The sequence below is a fragment of the Petaurus breviceps genome, unplaced genomic scaffold, assembly GCF_028583685.1.
Source record: "Petaurus breviceps papuanus isolate PSGF00001 unplaced genomic scaffold, PetGlider_PUasm1.0 140, whole genome shotgun sequence".
NCBI classification, from domain to species: domain Eukaryota; kingdom Metazoa; phylum Chordata; class Mammalia; order Diprotodontia; family Petauridae; genus Petaurus; species Petaurus breviceps.
The window spans coordinates 24,076,762-24,091,733 of NW_027185698.1; the positions used below are offsets into that span (position 1 = coordinate 24,076,762).

Consider the following 14,972-nt stretch of genomic DNA (forward strand, 5'->3'; position numbering starts at 1 on the left):
ACTTAGAAGCTTTTGAAGTTACCAAGAATGATCATAGAAAGAGAAGAGTAGAGGGGCTAGGACAGAGCCTTGGGAAAACTCACCCTTAGTGGTTGTGATTTGGGCAATTAGCCAACAAAAGAGACTGAGAAGGAGCCAATAGACCAGTTGTGGCAGAAACAGGAAAGTACAACATCACGAAATCTTAGGAGAGAGTATAAAGTAGGAAAGGGTGGCCAACAGTGTCCAATGCAGATCAGAGCTCAAGCATGAAGATTGAAGGAAGACCATCAGATTGGGCATTGGGAATATTGGAGAGAATAGTTTCAGTTGAGTCATGAGTTCAGAAACCAGATTGAAAAACAAGGATAAACAGCTTTTTCTAGGAATTTGGCAATGAAGGAGAGGAGAGATGTACTACTGTGTGTCAAGTTCTATGGAAGATGCTGAAAGACAGAGAGACCATTTCGTATGTTTTAGGTCCCCTTTTTTCTTTTTCTTTTTTTTTTAAAGCAATTAAAGTAACTTGCTCAAGGTTACATGGCCAATTATTTCTGGGTGTGGTGCTAAGTATCTGAGCCTGGATTCGATCTCCAGGTCATCCCAACACTGGGGCCAGTGCTCTTACTCACTGAGCCACCTGGCCACCCCTAAGCAATTGGGTTTAAGTAACTTGCTCAAGGTTACATTGCCAGGTGTTTCTGGGTGGGTGCTAAGTGTCTGAGCCCAGATTCAATCCCCAGGTCATCCCGACACTGGGGCCGGTGCTCTTACTTGCTGTGCTACCTGGCCGCCTCTCGGTCCCCTTTTTCCTAACATCTTACAATTTAGATTTGGAGAGACAAAGATTTGAGGATGTTGTGGAAATTTACTGGATTTGGAGTCAGACACTGAAGTCTGAATCTTGGCTCTCTGACTTACTCTCTTACCTGCCCTTCAAATTGCCTTAATGTAAAGGTTTGTTCTGTAAAGCTTAGACTTTGTTAAAAGGCTACACCCAAGCACCTAGAAAGCCACATGTGGCCTCAAGGCCGCAGGTTCCCCACTCCTAGGCTAGGATAGTCTTTTCAAGTTCTACATTTATGATCCTATAACAGTCACCAAGCATTTATTAATCACTTACTTCGTGCCAGGTACTGTGCTGAGGATTGGAAATACAAAGAAAGACAAAAACTATCCCAGTGTTCAAGGAGCTGCTCAAAATCTAATGGCATAGAATGGGTAAAGAACTTGTTGAGTCCCCTCAGTGATATCCAACTCTTCATGATTCCATTTGGGATTTTCTTGGCAAAGATACTGGAGTGGTTTGTCATTTTTCTCCTCTAGTCATCAGGAGATAAGGAAATTGAGGCAAATGGCATTAAGTGACTTGACCAGGGTCATACAGCTAGTGTCTGTGGCTAGATTTGAACTGAGGTCTTCAGGCTCCAGGCTCAGAACTCTATCCACTGTGCCACCTAACTACACCTGAGTAAATAACTAGGTACATATGGTATAATTGAAGGCAATCTCTGAGAAGACTCGAAAGGCCTCCTTCAAAAGGTGGGATTTAGATAGCCAGAGAGACATAAGAAGAGGAGAGGAGAAGCAAGAACATTCCAGGGGGCAGTCAATGCAAAGGTATAGACATGTACTTTCCTATAGAAAAAAGAGCAATGTATATTGTGTATATACAACACATAACAAAAATATGTATGTGTGTATATAATCCACCTATAGTACACTATATGTGAAATGTATATATGCACAAATATGTGTATACATATATTGCCTTTTTCAAATAATGTGCACACATATCATATAAACCATATTATGTAATTATTATGTAATCCATATATGTCTTTTTACAATACACATGCAACAAATATGTGTATTATAGATATAATATGTGTGTATATAGGAGTTTTTTTAAGCAAATTGCTTATTTTGAAATAATACACATATATACCACATAGATTGTATGTATGTGTATATGTAGTAGTCTCACCATGTCACCCCAGTACTCAGAAAATTGAGTGTGTATGTATATGTGTGTGTGTGTATAAATATCTGTGCACATATGTGTGGGGGTGGGGGTGTACAATGTGAGTGGTTCAGACAAGTGTTACAAAAATTAGAGTAGAAGGAAAGATTATGGTGGGCTAGAGTAGTCAGGGAAGATTTCGTGAAGAAACAGGACGAGAGCTTTGCCCTGCCTAGTCCTGTGTACAGTTGAATACTAACGATGTTTATATTTAAAGGAAAAGCCAGTTTGCTAGATCTAACAGAATAGAGTGATCCTTTCAAAAAGCATCATCATGATCAATTATTATCAGAAAGTAGGAATAAGAAGCATCTCCTAAACTTTGAAATCCAATAAAGTAACAAGCCAGATGGAAATTGGCCTATAATCTATTTTTGGTCTTTCTGCTAGGCAGATGGTTTTTACCATCCAACATATACTATGTACTTGTTTTGAATGTTTAGTTTCCTTCCCTAGTGTGTTCAGGGCAAGAAGAGGCGTGTGCCCTCACAAACCTTATTGGACCCAAGCTCTAATGCCTCCCCAGTCCCATCCCAGTGCATATGATAAAAATAGTCTAGAAAAATGTCCTTCCAATCCATTGGCCTAGAGGGGGCAATTCAAAATCTTTTCTCTGCAGAAAAATCCTGAGTTGGAATCCTGACCACTAAAATCAGAGATTTGAAGTTAAGAAAAAAAAAACTACTCAGTGAGTAAAATTTCTTATAACTACAAAGCCTCCACGTAAGTAAAAACTGGAAAGTTTAATAAGACATTATTAAATTGTTTAATCATCCCTGTGAAGACATTTGAAGCTGTCTCTCTTCAGAGAACCACCTCCATGGGGGTCCTAGAGACAGGCTGAGGTTACATTGGTGATCATTAAAGAAGTTCACCATACTCCAATAAAAACTGAACGACTAAGAACTCACAGCAGGAAATTCAAATTTTAGAATCTCAAGAAAAACACATTTCCTTTCATTTCCCATCTCCTGGGACATTAATTCCAGATGACTCTGGGGAGAGCAAGAAATTGCAGAAATAAGTACTGCTATTTTATTTCTGTGGTCACCAGGTCATGTCAGACGACAAATTGGCCTATTTAGATTCTCCAGAAAATTGCTGCCCTCCCCCTTAAAAAACACAAACATACCCATGGATATCCTTTCATCCCTAAGTAAGGAGAAGAGGATAATTTTATAGTTGTCTGCAATTTCACATACACACACACAGACAAATCAAGGCTCCAAGTTTAGAGACCTGAGTCCTTATCTTAAAATTGTTAGAAGGGTCAAGACTAGCAGTAATCAGCTAAGAGTGGCACCAGGGAACCTTCCTCTATCTCTCCCTCTGGCTCCCAGCAGAGAGCTGTCAACGTCTGTCTGTCTACTCGTAACAATATATACGGAATAAATTAGCCTCTGTCCTTGAATCAATAGTCATCATGGTTGTGAACCCATTCTTTGGTGCTGAGTGAGACACTCTCCCCAGCAATCCTGTCTAGAACAAACTCCCACTCTAATTTCTCCTTAGTTTGCCTGATACCTCCAAAGCTGATTCTGTCCTGTTTAATAGGGCATGGTCTATTTAACAATGTCCTCTTTGCACTGATCTTCTGACCTTGATGCTTTGCCTACATTGAATAATACTGAGATTCATCTACTGCTTGACCTAGGAGTCCTGATTTTAGTTGCTTAAATTATAGACTCATAGAATCTTCAAGTTGTAATTTACCTTAGAGGTCATTTAGTTCAATCCCTGCCCAGTGGCAGCTAGGAGGAGCAGTAGACAGAGCACTGGACTTGGAATGAGTGAAATTTATCTTCACGAGTTAAACTCCAGCTTCAGACACTTACTAGTTATGTGAACCTGGTCCAGTAACCTAACCCTGATTGCCTCAGTTTCCTTATCTGTAAAATGAGCTGGAGAGGAAAATGGTAAACTACTCCAGCATTTCTAGTTTCTTTACCAAGAAAATCCCAAATTCAGTCACTAAGAGTCAGACACAACTGAACAAAACAACAACAACAACAAAAAAAAACAACTGCCCAACGGCAGTGTCTCTGATAGGTCATTTATTCTTGAAGAGTATCTATATTACGTCCCAACCCTAAATTATCAATTAAGTTAAACTGATTTTATTCATTAGGTTAGGCCATATAACCAAAATTCCCAAGCCAGTAAATCTGGCACTTATTAACTGTAATTCTAAAATGAAGCAAAAAAAAAATTATCTGTACCTTACTAAGGTAACTACTCTGCTTTCTCCACTCCCCAACTTCCAGTATGAGTAATTTAGTCCATATCTAAATGTTTGGGGTTCCCAAGGTACAAGAATCTTTTGATTCACCAAACGTGCAACTCACTTTTCAGTTTTATAGCTGTTCCTGATTTCTCTCCAAGTTCATGATAAGTATTTCCAGAACTCTTTTACAGAATACATAAACCATTGGATTTAGAACTTTGGCCCATTTCCCCTCTTAAGACTAGATCCTTATCATAAGCCTTGTCAGAAATCAACACAGAAATTCTTCAGATGGATTAACTCTTACACTACCAGTCTACAGTTAAAATATGTAATTCCTCCTGAATTTGCTATTTTAATCTCAAAAATCAGTCTGGGTTTTCAGCTACAAATTTATTGTTCTAATGAGGCACACTACCATTTGCTTGAAAAATTCCTCATTACATGACCTTCCAGTAACACTAATGTTTGTTCCCCAACTCTTTCCCAGCAGATGGCTTATCAGAAGAACTCAGTCTTATATAATTAAAGACTTCAATCAATTTGCATTATATTTTTACAAAATCCACCTCCTGGATATAATTTTAGTCAATTTATTTCTAATTCTCAGGTTGCTAGCATAATAGCTTAAACCCTCATGTTACAGCATTTTTTCTTCCTATAGCACCTTATACATTTGGTTTTTTTTAAGTTAGAGAATTTGTTCTAATCAACTAAAGATAAGAGAGCCTGAGTTCTAGGTACTGAGATTTGCAAGAGATTTCATCCTCAAAATAATAATTACACCCAACCACATTTATTATTTGGCACTTGACAATTAAAAAGGACTTATACATAAATCATGCCACTTTAATCAATCATAATAACATTAGCAGGTGGGTAGTATAAGTAAATGTATGCTTATTTTACAGATGAGGCAAATTGAGGCTTGCTACTTTTATAAGTCGCCAAGTGATTTACCCTCCAAGTTATATAACTGTTAAATGTCAGAGCTAAAACATAAAGAATGGTAGATTCTTAGAATTGGGAGAAACTTGAATAATCTAATCTAACCCAGAGCCTATCTCATTCCCATTCCAGTATTTCTAACAGTCACTCTACCACATGACCTTTTTAGTACTGAAAAACTGCATCTACCAAAATAAATAAAAGGGGGAGCTTCTGGGAACAATTCCTTTGTGAAATACTATTAACCTCAGATCTACATTTATCAAGGCACTCTCCTCTCTGCTGTTCCCAAAGTATGCTATACTGTTTCATGCGGTCCAAGTTCATGTACTATATCTTCAAAGGATCATTCACAGGAGCATAGATTTAGAACTGAGAGGACCCTTAGATATCATTCAATTCCCTCCTTTTTCAGGTGAAGAAATTAAGGCTGAGAGTGGTTAAGTGATTTACCCAACGTCTCACAGAAAATAAGTAAAAGCAAAAATCCACAACCAGGGTTCCTTGGCTAAAAACTCCAGCATTATTCCCACCATATCATGTTTCCTCCTGGACCCTGGCCTGAGAAGTTTCTTCTGTCTTCCTTTGCAATGCATCCCATGTGTGCCAAAAAATAGCTAAAGCGATAAGAAATTTTAAGGAAACGAAGGTAAGAATTCGCTTTTTCTTCATTATAATCTCCATTGCTAAAGTCAAGACTGCCAGTCTAAAATTTGACAGAGATGTAAGATGTGAGGTGATGACACAGTGAGACAGAGAGAGACACAAGACCAAAAGACAGAGACACAGAGAGAATGACAGAGACAGAGAGAAAAAGAGCAGAGAGACAGAAACAGAGGCAAAGACAGACACAAAAAACTGAGAGGAGAGAGACAGAGACAAAGATTGACTGATTGTTGGATGACACTCTGGTCAGGCCACTTGGCATCAAGCTATGAAGACATGGCAGTTTACTAATTTATGCTGAGCAAAGAGACAGAAAAAGAGGCAAAGACAGACACAAAAACTGAGAGGAGAGAGACAGAGACAGAGATTGACTGATTGTTGGATGACACCCTGGTCAGGCCACTTGGGATCAAGCTATGAAGACATGGCAATTTACTAATTTATGCTGAAAAGTATAACTGGCAAGGTATAATGTCACCTCCTCCATAGGGCACTATCTGCTAGACCATTCTTGGGAGAACAAATTACAGAATTAGAAGACTATTTCATAAGTATACACCTAGAGCAATACAGATTGAAAGAAGTTTCCCTTAAACTCAAATTCTTTAATGAGTTGACATTCCCTAACCTAGGGATCTAAGAATCAGTTCTCACCATCTAACATCAAAGGACCTCCTCCACTGGACAGTGCCAAGTAGAAGTGAAATCTTAGACAGTCCTACATTGCAGCCACCTCACCACCTGACACAAGGTATGACCTGTATCTTGATTTAGGAGAAATAGCACAGAGCCTTGATGGTGAATTCTAAGTGTTTTTACTTTCAACCTCCATGACCTTGGGAAACTCACTCTACCTCTTTTGGCTTCAGTTTCCTTCACCTGTCCAATGAAAAGGAAGGTATTCTAAGAACCTTTCCATCTCTAAATCAAATTATTTGGGATTCCTCTGCAAAATTCGCGGTGGAGATTCAATAAGAGAGGCATTCATATTGCCCAAGCTTTTGAGAGGTAGGAAATATGCTTGGTGGTTAAGTGCTGATAGATTGACACCAGTCAAAGGTACTTTGTCAAATGCAAATGATTCATCCCTGAATTTTAAAAAATGAGTATCGCAAAGATGAGTAAAAGATGATGGGAAAACAAAAGACATCAAGGTTTCATGCTACCTCCTTGATTTTAAAGCTCCCAAAGCAGAACCAGACCTTAGCAACACTGTGAAGACAATCAAGTTTTTTTCTTTAACCCTCTTGAGTGTCATCTTTTCAACTATCCCCTCTATGCTGATTACATACAAATCTACATTTCCAACCCTGACCATGATTCTGAGCTATAGTCCACAACTCTACATGCCCATATACTACTATAATTTATATATCTATCATTTTCTCATCTTCTATTGTGGAGTGCCATATAACCAGTACAGAAAGGGAAAAGTGATATATTCTCATATATAACTGAATTAATTACTGACAAGTATTTATTACGTTCCTATCATGCTTATGGCATGGGCAAAGTACTATGGGCATCACAAAAATGGACTCTAACCCACAAATAAGGTACCGTCTATATGAACACAAATTACTCTAATACAAGAAATATATTAGAAAAATACAAGAAATTAGAAGGATATTAGAAGAATACAAGAAATTACTCTAAAAGCAGTAAGTGATAAGTTTTGGTATAGAAACATATTAGGTTTGGACTCAGAGGCCCCATGTTGAAATTCACTTACTAGTTCTAAGACTTGGGCCAGTTACTGAATCTTTAGGAACCTTCATTTCCTCATCTTTAAAATGGGGATCAAAATACTTTCACTGACCTACCTATTTCAGGGTTGGGAGGTGGATCGGATGCTCTATAAACCTTTAAATGTAAGTTATAGGTATGTAAGAGAAATATAAGATAGAAATCATCAGAGTTCACAGGAGGGAAAAATCACTTTCCGATGAGAAAAAGAGCTTCTTGAAGGAAATGGCATTTGAACCTGACTTGGAAGGATGGGGAAGGTTCTAACAGCAGGAGATGTGGAGAGCATTTGAGACTTGAGGAACCATGCAAGTAAAGGCCTGGATACAACACAGTAACAGATATGCTGGGTGTGCTGAAGGAATGGCAAATGGACCAGTCTGCCTGGAGTTGGTAGGGTGCATAAAGCCAAGGAGTGGGAGGTAATGTTGAAGTCATTTTGTGGAAGACCTTGGAATGGCAATCTGAGAAGTAGGACAATAGTGAAAGTGCTTCATTTAAAATATCATGTTTCCTATTCTTTCCCAATCAGTATTTCTAAACATACAGATAACTACAGAGCCAACTGAATCCTCTCTCCGGGGCTCAGTGTCCTTAACTTCCATGTTCATAGATTAAAAACATATTGAGCAGTTCACACAACAGTAAACAGGATACTTTTCAAAGTAAAGTCTATCTTCAGATATGACGGATGTAAGATAAGACACAAAAGGCCCATTGTGCAGCATGTCATGTTTTGAAGAAGTGGATTATTTTGTGCTCACCTATTACATTAGCCAAAACATTAAGTCAATTACTGAGATTCTGGTTTATGAAAAAAATTAATGTATGGTTTAATTGAAGGGAGTTGGGATGTAGAACTGTTTAAAACCCAAAGATTTACCTTTGCTGCCAAACTCTTAGGAGATTGGTCTTAGGTTTTTTTAAATTACATTTTGGAAATTATTATCTTCTTCTTCCTCTATTTGTTTACACTCATCATAACCACTACAAAGTAAGAAAACCAAATGCCAATCAATAATAAAGCATTTATGAAGTACCTACTATATACCAGCCATTGTGTCTTGTGAAATCATATTTCTCATTGCTGCATGGCTTATGATTGAACACATTTTGCCAACTTCCTTTCTCCTCTCTCCATGGAAAACCTATGAACCATCCTTCCACTTAGTGCCTTTATTTTATTTTCTGGTTTCATTTTCACTGAGAATGTTGGTATAAATGTAGTTGAATTCCTCCAGAAGTGTATCAACTCACTGGTTTCCAGACAGAGTTTTCCCACTGAGGGCTGACAGCTCAACTAATGTTTATAGGCAATGTTATAGGCAAGAAGGGTAATTCTTAGACCCATTTTCTGCAACTCTGAAAGTACTTCAGTTTCTGGACAAACATTTCTTGGAGTCAGTCAGTCAATAAACATTTATCATTCCAGCACTGTGCTCATCAGTGCTAAAGATAAAAAGAAAGGCCAAAACAGTCTAGGTTCTTTGTGTCTAATGGAGAAGATAATGTGTAAAAAAAACAAAACACAACCATGTACAAACAAGGAATGGACAGGATAAATCGGAGCTAATCCTAGAGGGAAGGCACAAGAATTGAGGAGACTGGGAAAGGTTTCTTGTAGAAGGTGAAGTGTCAGGTGAGAGAAGGAAGCCAAAGAGGAAGTGAAAGAGAAGCCAGAAATGAAGAAAGAAAAAATTCTCGACATGAGTGATAGGTTATGAAGAGTCAAAAGGTATACCAGAGTTTAAAACCTGAGCATTATTGATAGAATAGGCTTCATGACTAGCATATGAAAGTGGAAGAATTAACGTTGTTCCAAAGAAATAAACCTAATAAAACAGACTAAGGAGGTATTTGGTGCCTATCTAGAAATCTATAATATGATCTTCAAATGAATTCGTGATCCCAATGATATGCTGATTCCAATCAGTAATTCCTGTCTAAGTTCCTCCCTGAATAAATATACTGAAACTGAAATGACACAACAAGTATGAGAATGAACTTTGTCCACGGTCTACATGTGAATTTACAAAGTTTCCCATGTTTTCCCTCCATAAAATTCTTATTCTGATACATAGCCTGATGGTGACTCTGTTTTTTTGACTCATGCCAATGAAATGTAGCTCTGGCAATTTATACCAAAACAGAATGGATTTGCATATAGAGTAATCAAAGGACAATAGCTGGCATCCCAAACCCAACCTAACTAAATTTGGAGAGTAGGGTGAATACCAGCTGATGAATTATTTGGCCATAAAGACCAATGACACGAATAATAATACAAAGTAGCCTTCTGTATGTAAATATACCTTATTTTCTACTTTGGCAGTGATACAGTGAAAAAACAGTGGGGAAGGGGGACTCAAAATCATACAGTTTTTAAACCTGTACAAACATTAATTTAACAGCTAGTAATCTAAATATAGAAGCCTCTGGTGATTAATGAGTCGGAATGCTAAAATATCTAACAGAAAGTCAAAGCCAAAACTAACATGATAAAACTTTAAGAGGAATAATTATAATGACCTGAGTTTGGGCTAAGAAAATCAATTGCACAGTTATGGGATGAGAGAGACCTGCCCTGACAGCAGTTCGCATGAGAGGGACATATTAGCCACAAACTCCCATTTAAAAAAAGAAAGAAACAGAAGTTATTGCAATGTCAGTCTGTACTAATAGACTTGTGATTGCCAGATCAAGAGAAGGGCTCCACTCTGTGATGGTCAGACGTGTGAGGTATTGTACTCTGTTTGGAGAACTTTAAGGCTCATTGAAGAAGCACAGTACATCCATTGGAGGGTGACCAGAGATTGGAATCAAAGCCTTCTACCTCCCAGGCAAGTCCCCTACACAGGGATGTGCTGGTAAATGTTTAACAATCAACTGGGGGAGGGGTTGTGAAGAATGAGTGAAAGGTACATTTTTTAGTTTGGTCTGAATTATTAACATTTTATCCATCCCCTTTTTAAGTCTAGACAATCAACAAAACAATAAATCAAGCTCGGATTTGTATCATTTGCTGATTTTCAAGGCATAAATGTTCATGCTGAAAATTTAACAATTCATTCTTGTGAGCCAGGGCCAACATGCCAATGCTCATACTCCACTCTACTCCACTATACACAATAAATATAAATATATTTATTATGATTTGGGTTTTTTGTGTAGAATTGTTGTAATTATTTTCTTCTTTTAACAAAGCTTTCTTCTCATCCACTACAGTCAACATGCTTATAAGTTTAGGTAAGTTGTGCCAACCAACTAGAATGTCCAGCGGTGAGATTTTCTCAGTTTTCTTGCTGTGAATTTAAGTCAAAGAAGTATGGTATCATGTAAAAGTCAAATGGGCCCTTTAGTGACATAAAGGTAGTGTAGGAAAAAATCGATTTCATTTTTTGCAATGTTATATGAAATACAGTATGTCCAATTCTTTTCTCAAAGAATGTTCTCATGATATAATGGCATCACTCTTCTGCACAATTTACAAAGCATTGGCCTCTCATTCTTTTTCCCTGAAGCATATTTTCCCAGATATTTCTTGCCAACTTTACTTTTTCATTGAAGTCTCCAAGTATCAAAGGCATATTGATCCAACTTGGATGGTATTAGTAAGTTCTTCATAAAATGTCTTGACTTCTTCATCCAAAAGAATCAATGTGGATGCTCAAGTTTCAGTTATTTTCAGGGTAGCTTTTTGAAAACTTTTATCATTAATTCTACAGAGGTAGCCCATGAAATAGTGTTTTATTTCAGACATCCAATAAAATCGATTCCAAAAAATAATTGTAACCCACTTACCTGCAACTTCCTTCCTTCTTCTGATTTCCACCATAGCAATAATGTCATGGGGCAGCTAGGTGGCTCAGTGAATAGAGAACTGGCCCTGAAGTCAGGAGGACCTGAGTTCAAATCCAGCCTTAGACACAACACAAAAACTAGCCATGTGAGCTTGGGCAAGTCACTTAACCCCAACTGCCCACCAAAAAGCAAAAAAAAAAAATTATCGAGAGAGATTTGATTCAGTTTCTCCAATGATGTGTCCCCTCATAGGTCATTGAAAAAGTGTAAAAAGTATGTGATCCTTAACTTCCTCTGCCCCTTTTTCTTATACTGAAGAAGTATAAAGGGGTCACATGAAACTAAGGACCACTTTATATTTATCTTTCTTCCCCCTGTGGGTTATCATAGCCAAAAATTAATCACCAAGAAGCCAGACCACTAGTGATGGGCCTCTGGGTATTTATCTAGACTGGTCCCTGGAAAGCACACTTAATCTGCCACCAGTCATACTCAAACATTTTCCAATATGGCAGAAATCTCTAGAGCTCATATTTAATTCTGACATACATACTCTTCAAAAATCCAAGGCCACCTCCACACCATGATGAGGCATCAGAGGAGGAATTTATGGAGTCATTTATATAAAAATAAAAGGCATCATTGATGAATCTATCAGTAGGGAATAAGCAGGCATTCACAAACAAATATTCAACAATGTACCATATCTTATGTAACTGAATAAAAGATTTGGAGAATATAAGATTACATAGTGTTTATTATTTGCTGCTTATTCAAAAGCATTTAAATAATATACTTCACTAAAGCCTCTTTTTCAATACGGTGTCTCATCTGCAGAATCAAGTTTCCTTGAAATATAACAATAAAAATAATATGGTTCCATAGCCCTCCAATAATAAACTTTAGACAAGGCAGAAAAGGAAATATAAGCTCACTGAACGTTTTCACCCTGTGACAGAGAGTATCCACCACAAAGTCCAAGTTAAACAGGGTTTCTCCACAGATGGTGAGGTCCTTCAGATGCTTGTTTGAAGATGACATTATTTTGATGGCATCAAGCCCTGGAACAAGCAGAATCTTCTGGAAGAGATGTATGAATATCCAAGAGTTTGGCCTGTCCATCCACACAGGAAATACCAAATGGATGAAGAATGTTTATTTTCCAAATACAAATCAGCATGTAAGTCTGGAAAAGAGATTCGATTAGACAATGTTTTGAGCCCAGAATTGAACAGGAAGAGGAGAATGGGCATAACTGCCTCCAGGAAATTGCAAAACTTCTTTAATGAATACAAGCTTTCCATGGAAGCAGAGGCCCATCCTTATAATACCAACATTCTTCCAAGCTTGCTGTGTGGCAGCAACACATGAAGTTAAAAAATTAATTTCACACAAAGGACAATGGAGAGGTGTTTGGTGGGTGTGGGAAGGCTGGGAAATATAACCAATGAGGAAGTTGGAAGAAGATCAGAAGTAAAAGATGCTATCTAGAAAATACATGACAAGGAAATAAATGAGCTGGTTTGGGGCAGTTAGATGGCACAGTGGACAAAGCACTGGGCCTAGAATCAGGAAAACCTGAGTTTAAAGTGTCTGGACTTAGACATTTATTAGGTGTGTGACTATGGGCAAGTTACTTAACCTGAGCTTCTGTAAAATGGTGATAATAATAGCACCTATTTCATAAAGTTGTTTTAAGGATCAAATAAGATAATACTTGTAAAACGCTTAGGACAGTGCCTGGTACATAGTAGGTGCTTAATAAATGCTTGTTCCCTTCCCCCTTAAACAGTGAGAGGATGAGAAACAGGCAGCCAGGATGCTTTGATATCTGAAGAAATTGAAGGCCTCCAGAATATTGGAAGAACTTGAGGGAGGACATGGAGAAGAGGCCCCTGCAATGGGTCGGCATGGATGGGTAATGATCTATATCATTGGAGGGAACTTCCAAATAAATGAGATTGCAGGTCTATTTGAATGAATACACAGACATGTATGTATGTGTGTGTGCAAATATATGTATACAAACTAGGACAAGTCCTGCAGATGAATGAGGAGCCTCAGCCATAACTGAAAAAGAAGAGAATGACATCTAGGAAATTATGTAGCACCTATCATGAACTCAGGTTGCTGACAAAAAATAAGCATATTTTAAACCTAATATTCTGCCTGATATATTTGTATCACATATTATATGGCTACAAATCTTGGAATACCATGATTTTGATTCTATAAGAAAAGAATTAAAACCATAACCACCCCAAAGGGCAATGGAAAGAACTATAACCTATGATTATTACCAACAATGATTGATACTCAAGAAGTTGTATAAAAGATCTCATTGAAGACAGGTATGGAAGAAGGTATATGTAAGATAGTCAAAGGGCAAAGAATAAGAAATAACAGATGATGTTACTACAACAGTACCAGTTTCCTGTATTGCATCCCAGTAGCCTTCGGTTATGAGAGACTTTCATTCAAAATTCTCAAGTAGAAAAAAGGTGCACCCAGTGACAATTACACCCAGGCATGTTCCCTAGCAGTTTGCAGTAGGTGCCAAGATACATGGGCTCAGACTCACTGATGCTAGGCAACAGACATAAGGCATACTTCCCACCCACATCCTTGACATTTTGAGCCTCCAAGTGTAAACCTAACAAGGAAGTTGAATTGGACATTGGTTTTAGTCAGTTAAAAAGCAGTTATTAAGCATTTATAACATGCCAGGCACTGTGCCAAGCTCTGAGAAGACAAAGAAAGTCTTTCCCTCAAAGAGTTCACATTCTAATAGGAGGAGAGACAACAGGGAAACAACCATTTACATAAAGGCTATATACAACGCAAAAGGAAAGTAACTTCAGCCAGGGAGACACTAGCAAGGTAGGGGGCAGAGGAAACAGCGACCAGTTTCACACACTGGGCGATGAGTTTGTTTAAGAATTGTTTTTCTCTTTTTTAAAATTTTTATTGCCTTTTGTCTTTGTATCACAGTCATTTCAACTTAACACTTATCTAGACTGAACCCTCCCTGGGGCAAAGAAAAATAATTAAGCATAATCATCTGATACAGTGACCACTTCTGACTGACATAAAATTTTTTTTTCTCCAATTCCCTACCTCTTTACCACTAGGCAGGAGGTATGTTTCAATATTTCTTCTCCAGGACTTCCAGTGATTTTTCTGTTACTCGGCTAAGAAATGTTTTTCAACATATCATTCAACCCACCCCTTTGGAGAGGAGGGAGGTTCTTGGGTGCTACGCATTGTAAGTGTTTTCAGACTTTCAATTTATCGGTCAATTGCGGTGATTTTTTTCTCTTTAAAAATACTATTTGTTATACAAGGCAAGTCTCTGGGAGGGGGAAGAGGAAGATCATTAGGGACAATTATGATGCTATAAGAAACAGAAAACAATAAAAACTTACTTTAAAAAAAAAGAAATACTTTTTTTTTAAAAGGGGGCTCAAAGAAGGTGCTTCTTCCCGAAGGCTAATTGGTTTAATAAATAGACTTTCCTTCAAATATGCACAGCACTGAATAAAACACTTTTTGTCTCCTTTTCATAAGAAATCAATAGAGCTCAGC

The 14,972-nt window shown here is 37.8% G+C and overlaps 1 long non-coding RNA gene across 7 annotated transcripts in view; it reads right to left on the bottom strand.

The window, feature by feature from the left end:
• Window positions 1-14,972, bottom strand: part of LOC138147043 (uncharacterized) — a 435,949-nt gene that overhangs the window by 172,483 nt on the left and 248,494 nt on the right. For 2 of the 7 annotated variants that reach the window (XR_011164693.1, XR_011164692.1), the window contains one exon: window positions 11,885-12,573. The exons of the other annotated variants lie outside the window; for them this stretch is intronic. This is a non-coding gene — a long non-coding RNA (uncharacterized lncRNA). Of the gene's footprint in view, window positions 1-11,884; window positions 12,574-14,972 lie in introns of those variants that run through there. 7 annotated transcript variants of the gene reach the window in all.